Raw genomic sequence first — 20,169 nt, 5'->3', positions numbered from 1 at the left:
AGATTTATCATTTAAATTAAAAAAAAAATGCAGCAAAAGCCCTGAAGTTGCGCTTTTATACATTTGCATATTGTTTTTTGGGGGGGAAGATTCACATCAGGCAACAAAGACTGAATAAATCATTAGGTACAGACAGAAGAATGCTTTAAAAGAAATGATTTGCAACAGATATACTGTAAAACATTACCCACAGCAAATGTTGGATCAGCATTATATATAGAGCTGCCACTTAGGAATTTTATGGGCTTCTTGGGAGGTTGCTTACGAATAGTAGTATGGTCTCTCCATCACAGGGCTACGAATCAGATCTGGATTCTATTTTCAGCTAAGTCAATGCCCTTACAATGTCAGCTAAATAAAGTACTCAATTTCTCTGTTTGCCCTTGCAAAAATAAAGGTGAGCTATTCATTCACATGAATTTTGAATCTTATTTAGGAATATACTTGGAGCTCTTCAGGTCAAAGTTGCTAAACAAATGCAAAATACAGTTTGTACTAAGGATTTTGAATTATTTCTAAGGCAGGAGATTTTGAAAACATTTTAGGATTATGTACACTATATGGCAAGATTCAGTCCCATTTTAGCAGACACCAAATGACAATTATTTGTGGTGGAATAGGCTACCAGAGAGTATAAAAGCCCATAGATTAGTTTGTTGGCAGGTTATATGGATAACATACATCGCTTGGGTTAATCTTTCCTCTTCAGTGCTAAGGAATCCAGCAGTAAGAAATTTACTCCAGACCAGTATTTTTCTTCCCCTTCCTACTTGTTTTCATTTTGAATGGGAACTTCTGGGGAAAAAAAATAATCTGAGGGCATGTCAGGCCTCGACTAATTTCTAATCCACCTAGACTGGAGTGATGGAGAGAGGAACCTATAATATCCATATACTGAAGCTCTGATGGAGTTCCCTCAGGAAGCCTGGGTAAATTGGACACTGGTTTTATGAGGCTGGTTTTATTTTGGTAGCAAACATCTCTGAGAGGTCTGTAGCAGCACTAAAAGAGATTGGAATTTCTTTTCACCTTGGGAGCACATTATTATTTGAAACCTTTCACCACTTAGGTACGTGCGTTAGGTTAGATATTCCCCTTAGCCTGAAAATCGAGTTTAGCTCAAAAATCTGCTTCCTCCTCTTGCCAGGAACCATTATTAGATGATTTTCTCAACAAGAAGATTTTTAAATAGATAATCTTCTTTTACAAATGTGAGGCTGTTTTGCTCTTTAATCTTGAACTTCATTGTCCATAGTTCTTAGTCAAAGATTACAAAATGAATGTCCCAGCCAATGTTTAACTGCTTTATATATTTAAGTTTATACATCTTACGTGTTGTGTTTTCTGAATTGTGGTGAATCATGGGGTTAAGACAGAAATCCAAATGTCTTCTGCCATTGCACTTATCAGCAACACTTTCTCCCAAAGGGGTTTATTAGGTCTATCTCACTACCCTGTAAACAGTGACACATATTGAGAGATGGCTCACATTATCAGTGCAGAGATCAGGTAGATCAAGCCTGTTTGGGTTGCAAAATACCGCAGAGACTTACTTTTCCGTGCTGAAAGCTGCCATGTCTATTTGTCTCAAAGAAGGTAGATCACACGCTTCAGGGACTGCCTCCATCACTAGTCTGAGGCTGTGTGGCTGCAGCACCAAAAAATGGGTAGAAATGAGTGGTCCAAATGCACCATTTTGTAATTTGAAGTGACCAAATTCAACACTCACATGAATTGTAGACAAACACTCACATGCATTGTTGACAGTTTGCAGAACTAGGTGGATGGTTGTTAACAGAGTGGCAAACTTGCTAATTCCACTAAAGCTGACAAATGATACAGAGATCAAAGACAAGCCCAGTGCTTCTGGGCTTTTCTTCATAACAAATACTTCAGTGTCTCTTTAAACTAGAATGCCTAGGTACAAACGAGATCACAGGCCTTGAGATGGTTCCAACACAACATTAATAAGTCAGGAGGGGCTTCTGCAGGAGGGGAAATTTGAGCATCTCCTTGTTGTCAACTGTGTATCTGAGTGCTGTCATCACGATGAACAAGTCTCCTGTAACTCCATATGTCCAAGTACTAAAATGTGCCCTTGCCCTTATGTTCTTATGTAGGTCAAATCTCTGCCTTGCCATCACTGACAACGTTTCTTTAAATCAAAGATGAATGGTCTCTTTGTGATCAATGTTATTACAATGAATTTCAGGAGAAATTATAAAAATGGAGCACTTAAAAGTAAAGACCTAACACTTGAGCTAGCTAGCTATTAATTATAAATGTCAATCTCTATCAGGAATTCTTTTTTATGTAAAACCGATCTGTTTTGAGTACTATTTTAATGCTAATTAGAGAGAAGCGAAGATGAAGTGTTATCCAACGACGAGGGTTCATTACAAGGTCTGCTGACCCCTTGTGCTTCTTCCTGGAAGTACACTGGTAAAGATCCCAGTATTAGTAAATTAATTTCAAATATGGAAGTTTTGGGTTTGTCCCAATTAAATGTAAGAGTGACACCTGCAGAAGGTTCTTCAAACAGAAGCATGTTTACTTTGGATATTAGGAAAAGGTTCTTCACCCAGAGGGTGCTGGACACTGGAACAGGCTCCCCAGGGAGGTGTCACAGCCCCAAGCCTGACAGTGTTCAAGAAGAGACTGGACAACGTCCTAAGACACACATGGTGTGAACTGTAGGGTTGTCATATGCAGGGACAGGAGTTGGACTCAATGATCCTTGTGGGTCCCTTCCAACTCCGAACAGTCTATAATTCTATGGTCTATAAGTGCTTGGTTACAGTACAGAAAAAAACCCCACAGTTCCGAAATAATAAGATTAGTATTTTAAGCAAATATAGACAATAGAAAAGGTTTTTATCAATAAGCTTGAGAAGAAAAACAGTGCATCCATGAGCCAGAAGCAGACAGATTATTTAGCTACACTCAAATGAATTTTCCTTGAACAATCTCCATATGTTCATCAGAAGAGTCCAATCAGCACAATAGAGACTGAGGGCCAAGCTACCACACAAACTCACAGTTCTTCATGGACCATTCCTGGGAAGGTTGTTTTTTTGTCCTGCAGGCCTAGAGGAAGAACAATGTGCTACAACAGAGGATTGTGCTGTTTTGATCAGCTCCTCTGCTCATTCCAAAATTAGGTCAGATAGATTAAAATGGAATAAGAAGGCTGAATTTTAAAACCAATTTCATCTTTTCATTATAAACAAAACAGAAAATAACATTTATTTTGCTGCAAATAGACATCAATAAAAAGCATCAGAACCATCAGGATTACTTACTTGGTGCAGGACCCTTTTTTGAATGATGATCAAAAAAGCTTCACATAGTTCACATGAAGGTATTAAAAGACATCTAAAAGTAGCCTCATTATGATATCTCAACTACAATAAAGACTTTTAAATTTCCTGTGACCTATGAATCCAACCATTTCCAGGAAGTTTCTTCTCTTCTTTACAAATTTAGTCACCTATTCTTATTAACTACAGGAAAGTGAACATTTACATTAAAAATGTTGTCTACTTTCAGAGTCTTAAAAATCAAGATATAACCTTTTTTTTAGTTCCTAAATTTTCCTAACTATTCCTTTAATTTTCTCTTCCTTGAGAATAAACCTCATTTCTTTGCTGGCTGCTGCCCTTATACCTCCTTTTCTGCCATTAGTGAGCTAAATGTTTGGAGAATGTAATTGTAAAAATCGTTCTTCAATATAAAAGGCTCTTGAGACAAATGTCAGACTTTATTTCCGCTGCAGCCAATAATGGTACTTGATAGAAGCATTTATAATTTCTTAAGAGGGAGAAATAATTCTTTTTAACTGATTTATTCATACAAAGCCATTTACTCTTTCCCTGAATGCAGTGGATCAAACTGAGTTATGTTTCCTAATTGGCTATTGATATGTGGGGGGCAATTATAACGATGCCCACCAACATCCTCTTTTATAACCAGTGCTCATCAGAACAGGCCTGAGACCTTGGATAAAACAGCTGGAGACCTGCTGATATCTACTCTCATTCCCCAACCTCTTAAAATAACGTCGTTCCATACAAAAGAGCCATAAAACATACAAGGGAGTTGAAGGCACTACTCTCTCCTGTCCTACTGGGATGTGTTCTGCTTTGGAGGACTGAGGGTTTTCAAATCCCACTGGGTGCTGACCTCTTGATTGCTGGTTCACCCTTACTAATGAAACTACTGCCTTGAGTGTCCTGACTGAGAAGGCCTTTGACAGGCAAAATAACCCAACGGCCACACGTCTGAAAAGAGTGAAGAGGTACCCTTTGACATCTTTGCTTTATAAATAAGCACAAAGCATGGCAGGGAGGCTTCAAAAATAGCATTCCTCTAGGACATGAATTCCTCTAGGAGATGAATGCTGAAGACGAAATTTTGACCCTGCTGAAGTCAATGGAAATTTTCTGACTGATTTCAGTTGGGCCAAAGCTTCATCCAAAGCACTGAACTATTTTGATGGGCTTACAATAGTTGCACAAGGCCTTTGAAATTTTACTCAGGGCTCCAAGGGGTCTGGGAATTCACTAGCTCTAGAAATCAGGGAAAATATCATAGCAGCATCAATTATTTCAGCATTTGCAGAATGGTTAAGGAAAGTTCCCAAACCACATGTGCTAATTCGTGCTTTAGCTCGTCACCCTAAACAATAAAAAAACGCCTTATGTACGCTTTTATACATGTCTACACCCCTGTCATTTTATGCTGCTCTTGTTTTTTGGGCACAGTCAGAATTTTTCTGCTGTGTTTTGTCAAGAAGGAGATTGATAAAACTAGTAGAGATTTTTCCTTATTCCAAACTGGTTATAAAACGTGCCACCATGCACAAAATTTGTAAATATTGTGGATTTTTGGAACAGTGCACTCCATGGTAAGACAGTGTCATTGCCTCCTGAAAAGGATCATCAGAGTAAATGTGAAAACTATTTTGCTAAGGTAAGGCAGGTACTCTGCAGATAGTTATCAGTTTAACTTCACTAGGTGTGTGCTGATTTATACTAGCTGATGATATTACTATTGTAATATATCCTTATTTTTATAAACGTTAAAATGCTTTTATTGCTTGCTTTACTGTTTCACTTCATGTGTATAACTGCCATAAATGTAATACACAGTTCTTCTCACCTGAGAAGCTATTCCCATACATCCCTGTACTTCATACATACTCATTTCTTCAAATGGCTCTTTTCCTTTTGTTTTATGGGAAAATATTGTCCTTGTCTGACTTTCTGTATAGCCCACTGATTCTTTCTCCTTAAACAAAGAGATCTTCAGACAGGGTTTGCACCACTATAATATTTAACTTTAATGGATATTTGGCAACAAATTCCCAGAAGGATCTTTGAAAATCCATCCTTTGGCATTATAATTGCTTTCTCCTGCTCATTCTCCCTCTTGTTCTTTTGTTTAAAGCTTTTCCTGGAGTCCAGCACTAGACAGTCTCTGTGCTCCTTTCAAATGCACACAGCTCCTCACTTGCACCTTGTTTTATCATACGCTATTCTTAGCTTTCCTCCAAAAGGCTGTAAATCTTGAAAGAAAAAATACTGTGTTGGTCATATTTGTTTTTGATACTTCGGAATAAGATGGAATCTTTTTTTAAAAAGTAGAAATCGAGTGAGAGGAAGGGAAAAAAGAAATTGAATTGACAGAGAGAATTCAATTAAAAATTAATTTTTTATTAGTATAGGAATATCCTTGTGCACACAAATCTATATTCCTATACTTATCTTCTCTGCCAAACCCTCTTGATTTAATAACCCACTGTTCACACTGCAACTCACATGTGCTCTGCCCACATTCTTGAGGAAGGGATTATGCATCTTACTAATGATGCTGCCTCAGACAAAGCTGCATACTTACACACTTTACATGCCTGGCTTCCACTTGCAAGACTGCAATTATTTTTAGCAACTAATTGCATACCCTGTACCCATGGCAGTGGAAGATTACAGCTGTAGTTTCCACAATATCACTGAATCTTTTGTAAGCAAATTTCAGGCTGATCATTAGCACGCTTGTGAGCAAGTTTGCAGGCTGTAGAGAAATCCAGCCAAACTCCAGATATATGAAGGGTACCCTGAAATTATACTATTTCTTCCTTTGTTGAATCTCAGCTTCAGTGATTTGAATCTGTAGAAACAGTAGAAGTGGTAGTTGTGGAAATGGTATAGAAGAAACATTCTCTCACTGATACTTGAGATCAAGTCCATCCGTGCATCCCTAGCAATGTGTTTCTGGTGTGTGACTTTGGCCAATTCACTTAATCTATTTTCTGTCCTGCTTCTGCTTTAGAGAAAAGGAATTCACATTTCACTGGTGCAGAAGGTTGTTAGGATGTTTGGGGGTTTTTTTAGCATGAATAAAAAATCAGATACTACAGATTCCCCTATGAGGAAACGCTAAGAGAGCTGGGGTTGTTCAGACTGGAGAAGAGAAGGCTCCAGGGAGATTTTGTAGCGCCCTTGCAGCACCTAAAGGGAAACTACAGGTAAGATGAGGAGGGAGTCTTTATCAGGGAGTGTAGTGATAGGATGAGGGGTAATAATTTTAAATGGAAATAGGGAAGATTGAGATTAGATATAAGGAAGAAATTGTTTACTATGGGGATAGTGAGACACTCAAACAGGCTGCTTAGAGAAGCTGCAGATACCCCATCCCTGGAAGTGTTCAAGGCCAGGTTGAATAGGGCTTTGAGCAACATGGTCTAACAGAATGTGTTCCTACCCATGACAGGGGAGTTGTAACTAGGTGATCTTTAAGATCTCTTCCAACCCAAATCATCCTATGATCTATGTTCAATGATGTCTCAGCACTCAAGTGGAGAGTGCTTCAGTGCTCCAGCTTCCATTTTTATGTTGCTGATCTGTGTAGTAGTAGGGATGTTGTAAAGTTTAAGGAGAGCTTATACAGGAAAAGATAGGATCCAGACGCACAATGCCTTTACCATTTCCAGTTATCTAGAGAATATGATGAGAATGAATCTAGGTTTTTAAGGCTGAAGTTAAGAGCTGCTTGCAAACATCTGTAGACTGGAACAAGGAGCGTAGAGGTAGGACAATGCAGAATGGAGTAGTATGATGAGATTAATCTCACTGTAAATATCAGGAAATTATGTATATGTAACACATTGAACTCTGTAAATGTTCTTTTTGCCCATTGTGGTAGGATTTCTATAGTTTACCTTGAGAACCAAAGCACTACAAATCTGATTTTTTTTAATAACCTCGCAATCATTATTTATTAAATGTTGTTTTTCAAGATCTTTTCCATTAGCAACTGGAAGCTGGGTGCAACTCAAAGTGATTTGTCTGGCTCTGAAAAATTCCTATTTGTTTATAAAAAAGATGAAATAATAAATAATAGGCCTATCAACATTGAAACAATTGAGCTACTTCTGATAATTTACCCTATTTAAAAAAAAAATCTATTATGTGAGGGATTAAAGACTTCAGAAAAGATAATTTCTTTGTTGATAATTTCTGGAGAATGAGAGAATGTCAAAGAATTACTTAAGGCTTTCTTATACTATACATCTGCTAAACTCTTAACAACCAACCATCTCTTAAATTAACTTGGCAGAAACTTTTCTGAGTTGTTGGTAAGAACAGAAACATCAGCAAAGAAATTAGCACAATACTCAGAAATTCATGAATAGGCTGTATCTTGTGAAATAAAAGGTCAAGTCAGGTTTGGGAAAGAGTATTTTTTTTTGGTTCTGAAGGTAAACAGAATTGAAAATTAATTACACCATGTCTTTTGTTTTAAGAAAGGAAAAAAGCCTCACAGATATGTTTGCAAATGAAATCTGAGAGCAAGCAAGGGAAAAAGACAGAAGTTATCGTAGTTAGAAAACGTAGTTTTCAAGTCTTATGGGTCTCATGAATTTCATGACAGGCTACTTAGGCTGAAAGCTGAAGTAACTGCAAATTTCTTAGTGAATATTTTTCAGAACTTATGAAATGCAAATGAGTTCCTAGACAACTGGCAGAAGAAAATCTGAATATTTCTCTTTAAAAGTCAGACAGAAGAGAAGAGAAATCTCAAGGAAGTCTAGAGCAGTCAGCTTAACTTCAGTTCCTGGAACAATATAGGTACAAATAATCAATCAAATTATCCACAAGCACTTTGAAGATAACAAAAGGATGAGTTGCGGCCAAAATAGATTTGTCAAGATAAAATTGTGCCAAGTCTTCTAAAATTGTGCTATGAAAGTGTAAAAGCCTTGCAGATATGGAAAAGCAATAGATGTCATCTGTATTAGATTTAGAAGGGCATTTGACAATATTTCTTATGGTATCCTTTTTTGGGAATATGATCTATATGGAACTGCTGTGATGTAGGTGCAGGTCTGGTTGAAATACTATGTTCATAGGGTAATTTTTAGTAGATTGTTGTCATAGGAATCCCCCACTCAACTGCCAGAAACTTACCAGTCTTCAGAGTATAGTGAGTTAGGAAAAGATTCTTCACCCAGAGGGTGCTGGACACTGGAACAGGCTCCCCAGGGGGGTGTCACGGCCCCAAGCCTGACAGTGTTCAAGAAGAGACTGGACAACATCCTCAGACACACGGTGTGAAGTGTGGAGTTGTCCTGTGCAGGGACAGGAGTTGGACTCAATGATCCTTGTGGGTCCCTTTCAACTCAGGTTATTCTATGATTCTATGATATCTCAAACGGTGTCTGTACATAGGTAACTGAGTCAACATCCCCAGACAGTTAAGTTTTAACAAGACTTAAGGAAAAAATAAAGTCTCATGGGGAAGGTGAAGGTGCATGGAAGATTTCAGGGATGACATATGGATTTCATAGCTCGATGTTGCTAGAACAGTGATTATGCAGAGATTTGGTTATAAAAAAACTACAGCAGTGCTTATGCTGCCTTGTGGCAGAAAGGAATAGTCAACATTTCAGGTTTCTTCCAGCATTGCTCTCTGCACTGCTGTGTATAGTACTGAAGATGTATGTTGCTTCCTCCGTTGTTTTGGAAATGAGCTGCAGAACGTCTGATTGCTCACTTACCAGCTTCAATGTAGTGTAAACTGACTGATTGCAAAATCTGTGCGCTGCCATTCATACTTGTTCTTTTTAATTTTCTCCTCAGTAGCGTCTCATTGTGCTAGTCTCTATTTGGGTTGTCTGAATATGTGTGAACTATTTTTTAAAAAAAGGCAATGAATTGTTAAGAGAAAGTACGTACATTTTGCCTGTCATCCGCACACTTCCTTAAATATCTGCCTGTTACTTGCCAGCTTTGTGGCTCTTATTCTGTCTGTTTACATGTCTGTATATAGCTCTGTCATCTTCTTTGTCCACCTTAATCCATCTCTAACATTTCCTACACTGATCATCCTTTATTCTTCCCACCTACCCAAATTGCTTATAAAATCACCTTTTTGCTTAAAAAGCCCAAAGTTAAGCAACATATGGACACCTGCTCCATTTCCCTGTTACAGGCATTTTTTCACCCCTCTGATGTTTTATACACACTTTTGGCATACTTTGAATATGAGGGATGCTAAGGAAACCTAAATTGTCTTCTATATTTGTTTATAGTCCCATCTTTCATGATGGCTGACATGGTCTATAATTGACTCCAGTCACATGGAAACATGATAGTTACTCCTATAAACTGTGAGAAACCTTTGCTTTGTACAATAGTTGCAATTCACAGATGCCTAACGAGGCACTTTCTTTGCTGTGATTGAAGAGTTCTAGAGATTTCTGGGTTCAAAAAAACATTATAACAACTTTTCGCTAGAGCTCTCATTATAAAGCAGGTTGAAAACACACCAAAATACAATCTTTTAAAACCCCTGTTCTCATTTAAATTCTTATCTGACATTTTTAAAGACACAAATGCAGCATTGAAATAGGAAATGTAAACAAGTAAAAAAATCAAAAATACCATGCAGAAAATGTACCTGTGTTTCAATTAGTTCAGTAGAATTATTGTTGAGTCATCAAACCTTTTTCTGACACCTGTGTCAAAGGAATATGTGCAGCGTACTAGAAAACATTGACCTTATCTTATTTTTTTGTTTTATGTTACGTTATCATATTTTCTTTTATTCTCTCTCTTTTGTTTTACTGTTACACACATTTTGTAGCATTGACACATTTTGCAAATCTAGAGAGTTTCTGCCACTTGGCTGTTAAACTAAATTTGAGACCTGCTGAAAAATATAAAATAATTTATTTTCTAAATCAAACCTTGCAACAAAGTGATTTGATTCAAAAAACAAACACAAACAAACAAACCTTTTCATCTATTAAAGCAAATAAATTAATAACTTTCATTAAGGTGATATTTAAAAAAAAAAAGTCAATGTAGAAATGGTTTTCCCTCAGATTTTGAGATTTCCTAGAAAATAAATTTTAAAAAATATTGTACACACTTCAGAGCCATATGGTAGTAATTTTATCATTATTGCTGCATGTAGGAATCAAATATAGAAAAAAATATCCTCCTATTTTTGCTGAAAAAATAAACAAAAGTGTGCCAAAGCATAGACAGTGGGATCAGGTGAGACCCCCGCAAGTTTGCAGATGATGCCGAGCTGTGTTGTGCGGTTGACATGTTTGATGTGATCACTGAGCTCAGCAGCTCCATCTACAAATACCAGGGCTCCTCAAAAGAAGTGTGAGTAGGTCAGCTAAAGTTTTGATCCTGCAATCTGCTTGATGTTTCTGCACTCAAGCAACATTCATCCTCTTGCTCTAAGGTGAGCATGGTTCATATATTTATTCAAATTTGCACATATAGAAAAAAATGGAGGACAGGTCTGCAAGCAATATTCACCTGAGTGAGTAGTGGCAAACAAATATAAGAGCTAAATTTGGAAGGTAAAGATCCTGAGAGTTATAAATGAATCATTGTTTTTTTCCTGCTGCCATTTGCATCTTGATTGTAGCCCAGAGGATGTGTCAGATAAAAAGAAATAAAATATATGAAATCTTGAGTGAATCTTAATGTCTTTGCATCTGACATGGTGATTGCTGTTAGAAGCGGGTTAACAATAAAGTTCCTGGACTTCTGACTTCATAGCTCAAAACACCAGTGTTTTAGAAAGCTGTGACTGATTTTCTATCTGATGGGCTATGACAATGCTCTTGGTGAACTGGCCAGTAGCATGGAAGATTTAGAAGTTCATTTCTCAACAATCACTAGGTTTTTAATCTTCTGAATGTAAAATATATATATATATATATATACATATATACATATATATATATAAATACCAGGAATATGAGTGGGGAGGGGCATTTCTCCTTTTGAGGTGTGGTGTTATTGGCTCAGTCTGATTCCCTTGTTAAAACATCATATTTCACTGGTAATGTAGAACAGGCAATTTTAGCTCAAAAGGCCCTCTGTGGTGTTTTTACTTACCTTGCTTTGAATGCATTGCTTATGAAAGATTCATCCATATTGAAATCTGAACAGTTTGTTTTTTTTCCTCAAGGAAATATAGAGTTGGCAGCAGAGCAAGTGTGCTCCCTCCTTCCCCACAGTGTCCTCAAGTCTGTCAACCCAAGACCCTTCATTAAGGAGAGAAGGTGTCACTATAGTGATAAGGAGAACCCTACCAGAGAATAAGCTGAAATCTAGATCACACAAGTAGTAATAACTACATAAAGCAAGAGGGGATCAAACCTTCCCCTTAAAAGGTCCAATAGATTATGTACCAACCTCCTCCGTCCCCTTAATGTGACAATCCAGGTCATTTGGAAACACATCAGGACCCTTGAAACTGTAAGCCTGACATGTACCTGAATAAACCGGGAAAAAAAAAGACAGCCACAAAATATTAATGAACTGTGAGACAAATTCTGCATCTCCTGTGCCTTCCTCAGTGTTTGACTCAAGAAGCTTAACAGCTGTAATCACAACATTAATTATTACTTAGAAATTTAAGTGTAATACTCTAATCTTAATGTTTGAACAAAAAGCCTTTAGTGTTCTAAATGTATATTTTAAAAAGCAAAGCATAAATTTTTAAAGTAATATCCACAGTAAATGACAAATTTGTCTTCTTGTAATAATTTCAGATCTCCAAATTAAGGATTGTGGCTTGAAGTAATAATAATATTTCACATATAGAGAGGCCATTCAGCTACAAGGAAATAAAGTATTTTTTCTTGGCACAAGCATATATGCACAGGTGTAATTTTAACTACAGAATTTGATTCAGTGGTCGTTCAAGTAAATTCAGGTTATTGGTGCTTCAGAAATACTGACTATTTAGAGTCCTCAGCCAGCATGTTCTTCTAGGAACTGCAGGAATGAGAGAATACAAGAAATAATCTGAAAGCAAAGTAGAGAGGGAAAGGGATAGAAGAATTCTGTCCTCTAACATGTAGATAGCAGAGGTATCAAGGTATTTGAAGATAATCTGCAGTCACAGAGGTAAATAAGGAATCTTCCCTGGCATTTCATGTCTACTTATTGATAGGACTGGGAAAAAAATGATATGGATTTTCAAGCCCCAAAATATGAGAGTTGTGCCCCAAAACATTCTTGCTTGTTTTCTTACTGAAATGCTTGACAGAGTAAATACTCAAGTCCTGCCTCAAGTCTTCAAGTTTCCAGTGAAGTCAGTGTCAAACTAAGCTGTTTTGGGACTTCATCCATTTTTCTGTCTTACACAACAATGCTACACAGGGTGACCTGCAGCTTAGAGTAAAGGAATTTGTTTTCCCACACTGTCATGTTCCTTTACCATATAATTAACATGGAAATTTTTCTATGTCAATAGTTGCCCATTGGTTTGCCATTCCAAAAAAAATATTCAGCTATTGATCAAAAATCCTTTCTCATTCTATAGCTTTCTTTAGATTAACTTAAAGAAAAAAATTGACATTAAATTTCAAGCAGACTTTGTGGGGTATTCTTCTTTCGTACCACTTATGTATACTTAACTTTTAGTCATCTATAAACTCACTTGCCTTCCCTGTTCTTCTGCAGTATCAAGCCAGTATAGATGAAGAGATATTGATTCTCATCTAAAAAAATTCCACGAACTGTGGAAAGTTTATTGAATAAGCATGATCCAAGATCTCCAGCATATTAAAGGTATATAAAACTGTTATTTCCATTTGATTGATTTACCAATGTGAGACTTAGATATTTTAAATAGGAACACTAATGTGGGGATTTTCACTAGGAGCACTTTCAGACTCTAGCCCATATTATGATAAGATGAGCAATGATAAAGGAATTTCCCTTCATGTTTAGAGAAACATTAATGCTGAAGTTCTGATTATAATGGACTGGAGTTAAAATTATTTGAATGTAGAGCACGCAAATTCCCAGGCAGTTCCTACACTCCGATGGAGTGTGAGAAAAGGAGACATGGTTGCTCAAGAAATCATGCTAAAGACATCCAGAAAGCATAACCGCATAAACCTACTTTGCCCTCTTAGCTTCATATAGACCACAGTAGAGTTTGAAGTGAAGAAAGACTCAAAAGTCTTCAAACAGCAGCAGCATGCCCTGTATGGGCTGGACACAGAAGAAGTAAAAGCTAAAATGCCACAGTTCACATGTTGAACAGCTTTTTTATTCTTTCTGTAGTAGAAGGCATTTATTTTTCCTATCCTCTTTAATGGCATATGCACCCACAAATTTGAGTTAAACATGCACAAGGCAGTAGTTTCAAGGTTGTATCCTCAAATCAAAGACTTATAACAGTGATGAATTAACCTCACCTAACTCCAGATATATAAAATGGAGTTGCCTGCATCAGAACTTTTTCTCCAGGCTCTTAATATAGTCAATGAAGAACTGGTCAACAGAATTTACATTGAACCAAAGGTAGCTGCCTATTTAAGGAGGTGAATCACATCCTGAAGTCACTGACTACAAAAATTAGCTCCCTGTTATCTATGACAGGAACCCAGGGTGATTTTCTCAGATGTACAGTGTAGATACTAACTCCTGAAAATCCTAATTTAGAATATTTTACAGTCATACTGATTTCTCATTAGAGCTCTTTTTTTCCACTCTAAGCAGTTACAAGAACCATCCAGGTTTCAGATACTAGCTCTCAGCTATTCCACGCACACGACATTAATGGGTAATTATCATTCAGTAGATACAGTAAAGTTTAGTCTGTAAAGTATATGTGGAGAAGTTGATGCAGTTGCATCCATTTATGCCTGTACCAAGCAAAATATCTCAGTGTCCAACATCATTATTCAGCATACGCATCTTGTGGCCAGTGAAGACATCAATTCTACAAGATGACCTTGTAAAGCAGCTGTGTTAAAAAGGCCTTTTTCTGATCCCCCATTAAGTCAGTGCTAACTCCCCTTTAGTCAATAGAGGCATGACAGTGTGAAATATAAGGGGACAGAGGTTGCAAGAATAGTCATTTTTTTCACATTTTCTAAGTTGAAGGTCCCTTTTGTCCTTGTGAAAAAAATATAAATAGATTGATGATTAAGGGAGTTAATAAATTGAATCTGTTATTATAGTGTTCTGCAGTTTATCAAGTCCAGTTAAAAACAAATGCAGTTGTAATTACATAAAATATTTTGTATTTATAGTGTAACTTGAGCACAAGTGACAAATCAAACCCCCCACATATTTGTTCCATTGTGCAAATTTACACCAGTTACAGCAGAGCTTTTACCAGGCAACACCTCATGGTGATTTAGGTACTATTTATAAACACAAAATCTATTTTTGTCATCTTCATTTCCCTTTGAAATGAACTTCATATGCCAACTGAGTACCTACAATCATTAATATGTAGCTTATAAATATGATATTATAATGTTCTTCTGTGTAATATGGAAAAACAGGAAAAATAAAGGCTACTTGTTCAATTTTAGTTCATGAACTGTTCTCCAAAAGTTGACCCTCCCCACTCACCTCCTTTCCGAAAAGGAAATATTAATGTGTTTTTATGTTCACTTGGCCTATTTTTATCCAGTGGTTTTCTGACAAATACATTGAACCCTCCTATTGACTTTTCTTTGAACTAAAGAAGTGGAATTTTTCTTTTTCTGTAATTGGTGATAAGCATGTGACTTGACTTACTCTAGCAAAATGAATGCGAGGATTTAATGTATTTATGAATTGTATTGCGCAATGAGGTATGAGTGAGTGCAATACATTCATTACACAGCAGGTGGGATATGAAGTCCTAGAAAAGAAAGTGCTGTAGTTGAAAAATAAATAAAAATATTTTAAAAACCCCACCCTTAATAAATTGAAAGAATATTAAGTGACAGCTAAGCTAGAAGCAAGAGTTGGCTCACATCCCAGAATGTCTATGAATGTCTTTGTATGAGTTTTCAAATCTACAGTAGTCTTCAGTTGTTAAGAGCAGTGAAAAAACAGGTAAAAATTAAAATACAAAGTGAGTAAACTCCTACATGAAGCAATGAATGAGGGAAGGAAAGGGTTACTGTGGATAGTGAGAAAACAATTGAAATTCTAATGAAAGCATGAAATATAAAAGATTCAAGCCCCACCATTGGTCATTACCTAAGCAAAAAATGGCTGCATATCAGAACAATAGAACATGAGGATGTAAGAAAAGCCAGAGCTGGTACCAGCTTCCCAGAGAAAGAAGGTAAATCAAGGTATTTAGCAAATGAACATTCTGTGGACCATTTCACAGAAGTGTCCTGAGAAATTTGGCTCACTCGGAGTAGGACTCAGTTCAAGATTTTGATGCTGAAGGTTGAGTACCAACACGTGAGCAGGTTCTCCATGATAATAAGGAAGGATATACTCACTACAATAAACAACTACCAGAAAGAATTTAGCTGTAACAGCCAGTCACTGTCTGTTTCAAGATCTCTTCTCCCAAGTAACAAGTGATAGAACAAGAGGAAATGGCCTCAAGTCGCATCAGGGCAGGTTTACATTGAATATTAGGAAAAATTTCTACCCAGAAAGGGTTGTCAGGCATTGGAACAGGCTACTCAGGGAAATGGTTGAGTCATCATTCCTGGAGGTGTTTAAAAGACATGTAGATTAGGTTCTTAGAGACATGGTGACATGGTTTAGTGACAGTGTTTGGTTAATAGTTGGGCTTGATGACCTTGAGGGTCTCTTCCAATCAAAATGATTCTATTATTCTGTGATTCTATGAGCTGTTTTGTTTTCTAGACTTCTGTGAATACCTGGACTAGCTCTCTCCTGAGTATCACAGGAGGTTTGACACTTCATGCACATGTAGACACCTATAAGCAAAGGTGTAAATTTAGTTGTCTTCTCTATAGGTCACTCCCCCAATCCTTGTGGAGCCTGTCTAGCTATATGGTCATTAATGAGAACCATGGTTTATGTTCTTCTGATAAGGAAGTTTAGCTTTGGTGATGCTCATGCCTCTCTGAATCACTGGTGCTTCCATGAGTTCGTAGGTCTAGGTTCATCCTAGGAACAACAGTTGTAGTCTTAGTGGTTTTGGTTGGCAGGTAGTAAGCAGAAAGTAGTTACTTATTTTTAATAAGGACTCAGTGTTAGGAAAAACACTCCATAGTGTCAGGCAGCTGCTGAGGGGTGCTAGTTTGTTACCAGACATCACTCTTTTTGCATGCTTCTCCCAGAAAACTTAGAATCATAGAATCATTTCAGTTGGAAGACATCCTCAGGATCGAGTCTAACCATAACCTCATCTAACTCTAGCACTAAACCATGTCCCTAAGAACCTCATCGAAACACCTTTTAAACACCTCCAGGGATGGTGACTCCATTATTTCTCTGGGCAGCCTGTTTCAATGCTTGGCAACCTCCAGAACCCCTGGCCAGGAAAGCAGGTTACTCTTTGAAAGCAGCTTTCAGCCTGTGATCCACAAGTCATGCCACCGAATGCAGACCAAGTGAATATTTGCTGTCTAGTCTCAAGTAATCATTGAGTTCCCCCACTGAACAACAGAAAGGGAGAAGTGCCTGCAGCATGAGATTTATCTCCGCATTACGGACCTATTTTAGGATGGGATGTAGGAAACAGGAGCTCACACATACTTTACTTTTAGCAACTCAGCCTGTCTGTTTATCCTGGGACTGTGATTATGGTCTCTGCTTTATTACATTAACTCAGCAAAAGCATACACATGTGTCAAGTGCTTCAGTGAATAGACTTAAGCACATGATTAACTTTGAGAGTGTGCTTAAGTACTTTGCTAAATCAGAGCTTCTATGTTTTCCCCTCTCAGTACATCTGGTCAATTTGCATATATTTTCCATATAAAGAAGTTCATAATCAGAAAAAAATGAAACTATTTCCATGCTTGCACACTCAGTGGTACTGCTACTGAAGCTAAGTTAAGCAATTCCCTTTCAGCCCATTTCCCCTGCCCCACAAGTTTTTCAGCTGGTTGTTCCAACAACTGCAAGCATTGGTCTCTATGGGAAGCTATTTGGTGAACTGGACTAGGGCAATATTTAAGAAGAATAAGTATAGTTTTGGTGAGTTGTGTTATTCTGAATTTGTTAATGAAGTGCTATGCAACCTGGTTGCACAAACTGCTGACAAAACAAATACAGGAATATGTGATCAGATTTGGAAGGTGCTTAAACTGGCATCAGCCAAATAAATGCGCATGAAACTCTTTGTTGGTCTACAATGTTTTGTGCTATCCCAGATTCAGAAGACCTTGCACTACATGTTCCTTCCAGAGTAGTGTTTCTTGTATAAAATAAAAAAAAAAGTCACCTTTAGGTCTTTCAAAGAAAATAACAAAATTGAGTAGTTTCATTTTCAGCTGAGTCTCTGAACTAAAGATATTATTCTGCAAACAAAGTATCATGCAGAATGTATTGCAATTATATTAATTGTTTGCAAACACCTATAATGAGAATGAAGCACAAGAAAATTCCTGTATAAAGCTCTAATTCTATACAAGTATTTTTATTTTTTCTGGGTTAGGTGAACCTTTTTTTCCATGATGACAATTTTGTTGTGTCATCAAAGACAGAAGAGCAAAAAATGAGTGCTCTTAAAGGTTAATTCCTATCTCGAGTCATATGTGACATAGCTGAGAAAATTAATCACTGCAGAAAAAACAGAGCATTTGGTAGCAATACAACTCTTCCTCTGCAGTAACCTAGGTCAGCTAGATCAAGAAAACACTATTGTATTGAGACAATTCATGAGAGCTGGAGACGTATAAAAACCTGATGTTCTCTGCTGTCTCTGCAGCCCTGACTAATCTCAGTTCCTCAAACTGTAATATTGCCCACCCATAGACCACCTTTAAAAAATAATCCAGTGAAAAAAAACTCCTCTGCTTTTTATTAAAGCATTTATCTTTGTGGAATTTCTTTGCTGTCAAAAAAAGAAGATTAGATAATAGCAGACCTGAAGCTGATAAGAAAAATATTGTTCAGTTCTAGTAATTAGTTTATGGTTTAATAGCCCATTACTGCTTAATGTTTTACTTTCCTACCACCTGAAAACCAATAACTTCTTCACTAGTGACACATGAACTTACTTTACAGCCTCACATTGGTGAGACCCGGAACTCAAAATATTTGTACAGAGCCAATTAATAATTTAATTCTGGAAAATATTTGTAAGGATTTCATTAGACCTAATTCCCTCTGGAATCTGTGATATTGTCTAGGGACTGTGTTTCTTCATTTACCATGTATTATCATACACTATAAATTTAGCTGACTTATTTTCTGATGTTAGGAAAGATATTTAGACCAAAAATGTAAACCTGAGTATCTTTTTTTTGAACCTGAATTTCAGTTTCAACCATCTAAAGGAAGCATTTTCTCTCTCAGAAATTCTCCTCCACAAACATGACATAAATTTTAGTAACTGACAATGATAACAGGGCTTTGCACATGATTAACAGGTTATAGCAAGTAAAACCTGGGAATATTACCATCTTGTTATAATTGCTCTCAGCTGAATGGGATGTAGATACTTTTTAGCTGTTATTTTTAATCAATGCTTTTATCGACCAGTTATGTGTATATAATACAGTCCAAAGAGTCCTAAACTCATAGCTTGTAGTCCAAGGAGAAATAATGCCTGAAAAAGGAGGCAAATTGACTAAACAATATATTCTTGCTGTGTGGTTTCCAAGCAAGATGATAAACAGATAATGGACAGAGTAGTTAAAGCTTTAATTACTGTCTACAAACCCATTTTAGACAGAACCTACAAACCAAAATCTTGAAAGGTTTTCCTGCTTGTTTCTACACAGCTCATAATGCAGAAAAAGTGGAATTGATTTGAACAAAATTACTTTGACTTCTTTATCTGATAATGTGGTCCAATGGATTGGTTGTTGTCACAATATTAACATTTATGAAGCATTGCCTACAACAAGACAAGGTAACCTAGTGTTTTCCTACTTTTTAGGTATAAACAATTGATTGGTTTAGCAGTTACTATAGTTTGGTACTTCTGGGTAAATACTGTCCACTTGAAAACTCAAGAAAAACAAATTATAAACAAAGCTGGATAATATCTCTATTGTTGTATCTTACAGTATGATTAAGCTCACAGTACTATTGACTAAAACTCCCCAGATTTTTCATTTTTGTTTGCACAGCATGCAGTTTACCCCCCTTGCTGATTTAATTACCTCTTGTTGTATTTATGCTGACATTATTATGAGATAATAGAAGAATGAAGAGCATTGTCGGTTACTTTCAAAGACAATGGAGTTAATCTATGTAGATAATGGAAAAGGTGATTGAAAGATGTATTGTTTGGGAAAACAATTAACACAGGCATCTTAACCCCTAAATGGGTTATCTTTTGTAAATCCTTGAGTCATAGCAAACAAACCGAGTTAACACATCATTATTTAGTTCAGCTCAATTAGAGTACAAAGTAATTGCTAAGAAGATTCTTCATAAGAAACAACAGGCAGTGCAAGCTGATATTAGCTTCCACAACTGCATCTCACCATGAGCAGTGAAAGAATCAGAAGGGCACTAATCTACCGTGGAAAGAGACGCGAAATGCGCAGTGCTAAGTTTGTGTGAATTGGCTGAATTGAAATTGATACTTTTCATGCCTCTTATAAAGCAGCGTTCCTTTGAGGTTTTTCTGAAACTTCCAGATGGAAGTAGAGTCACGCAAAACACTAAAACATAATCTACTATGTGCAGAAATGGTAGTAACAGCAAACTGTAGATTTTCTCATATTTG

The sequence above is a fragment of the Nesoenas mayeri genome, assembly GCF_963082525.1.
Source record: "Nesoenas mayeri genome assembly, chromosome: 2".
In the NCBI taxonomy this organism is placed as follows: domain Eukaryota; kingdom Metazoa; phylum Chordata; class Aves; order Columbiformes; family Columbidae; genus Nesoenas; species Nesoenas mayeri.
The sequence above is the reverse complement of the archived record's forward strand: the minus strand, read 5'-3'. Positions refer to the sequence as shown.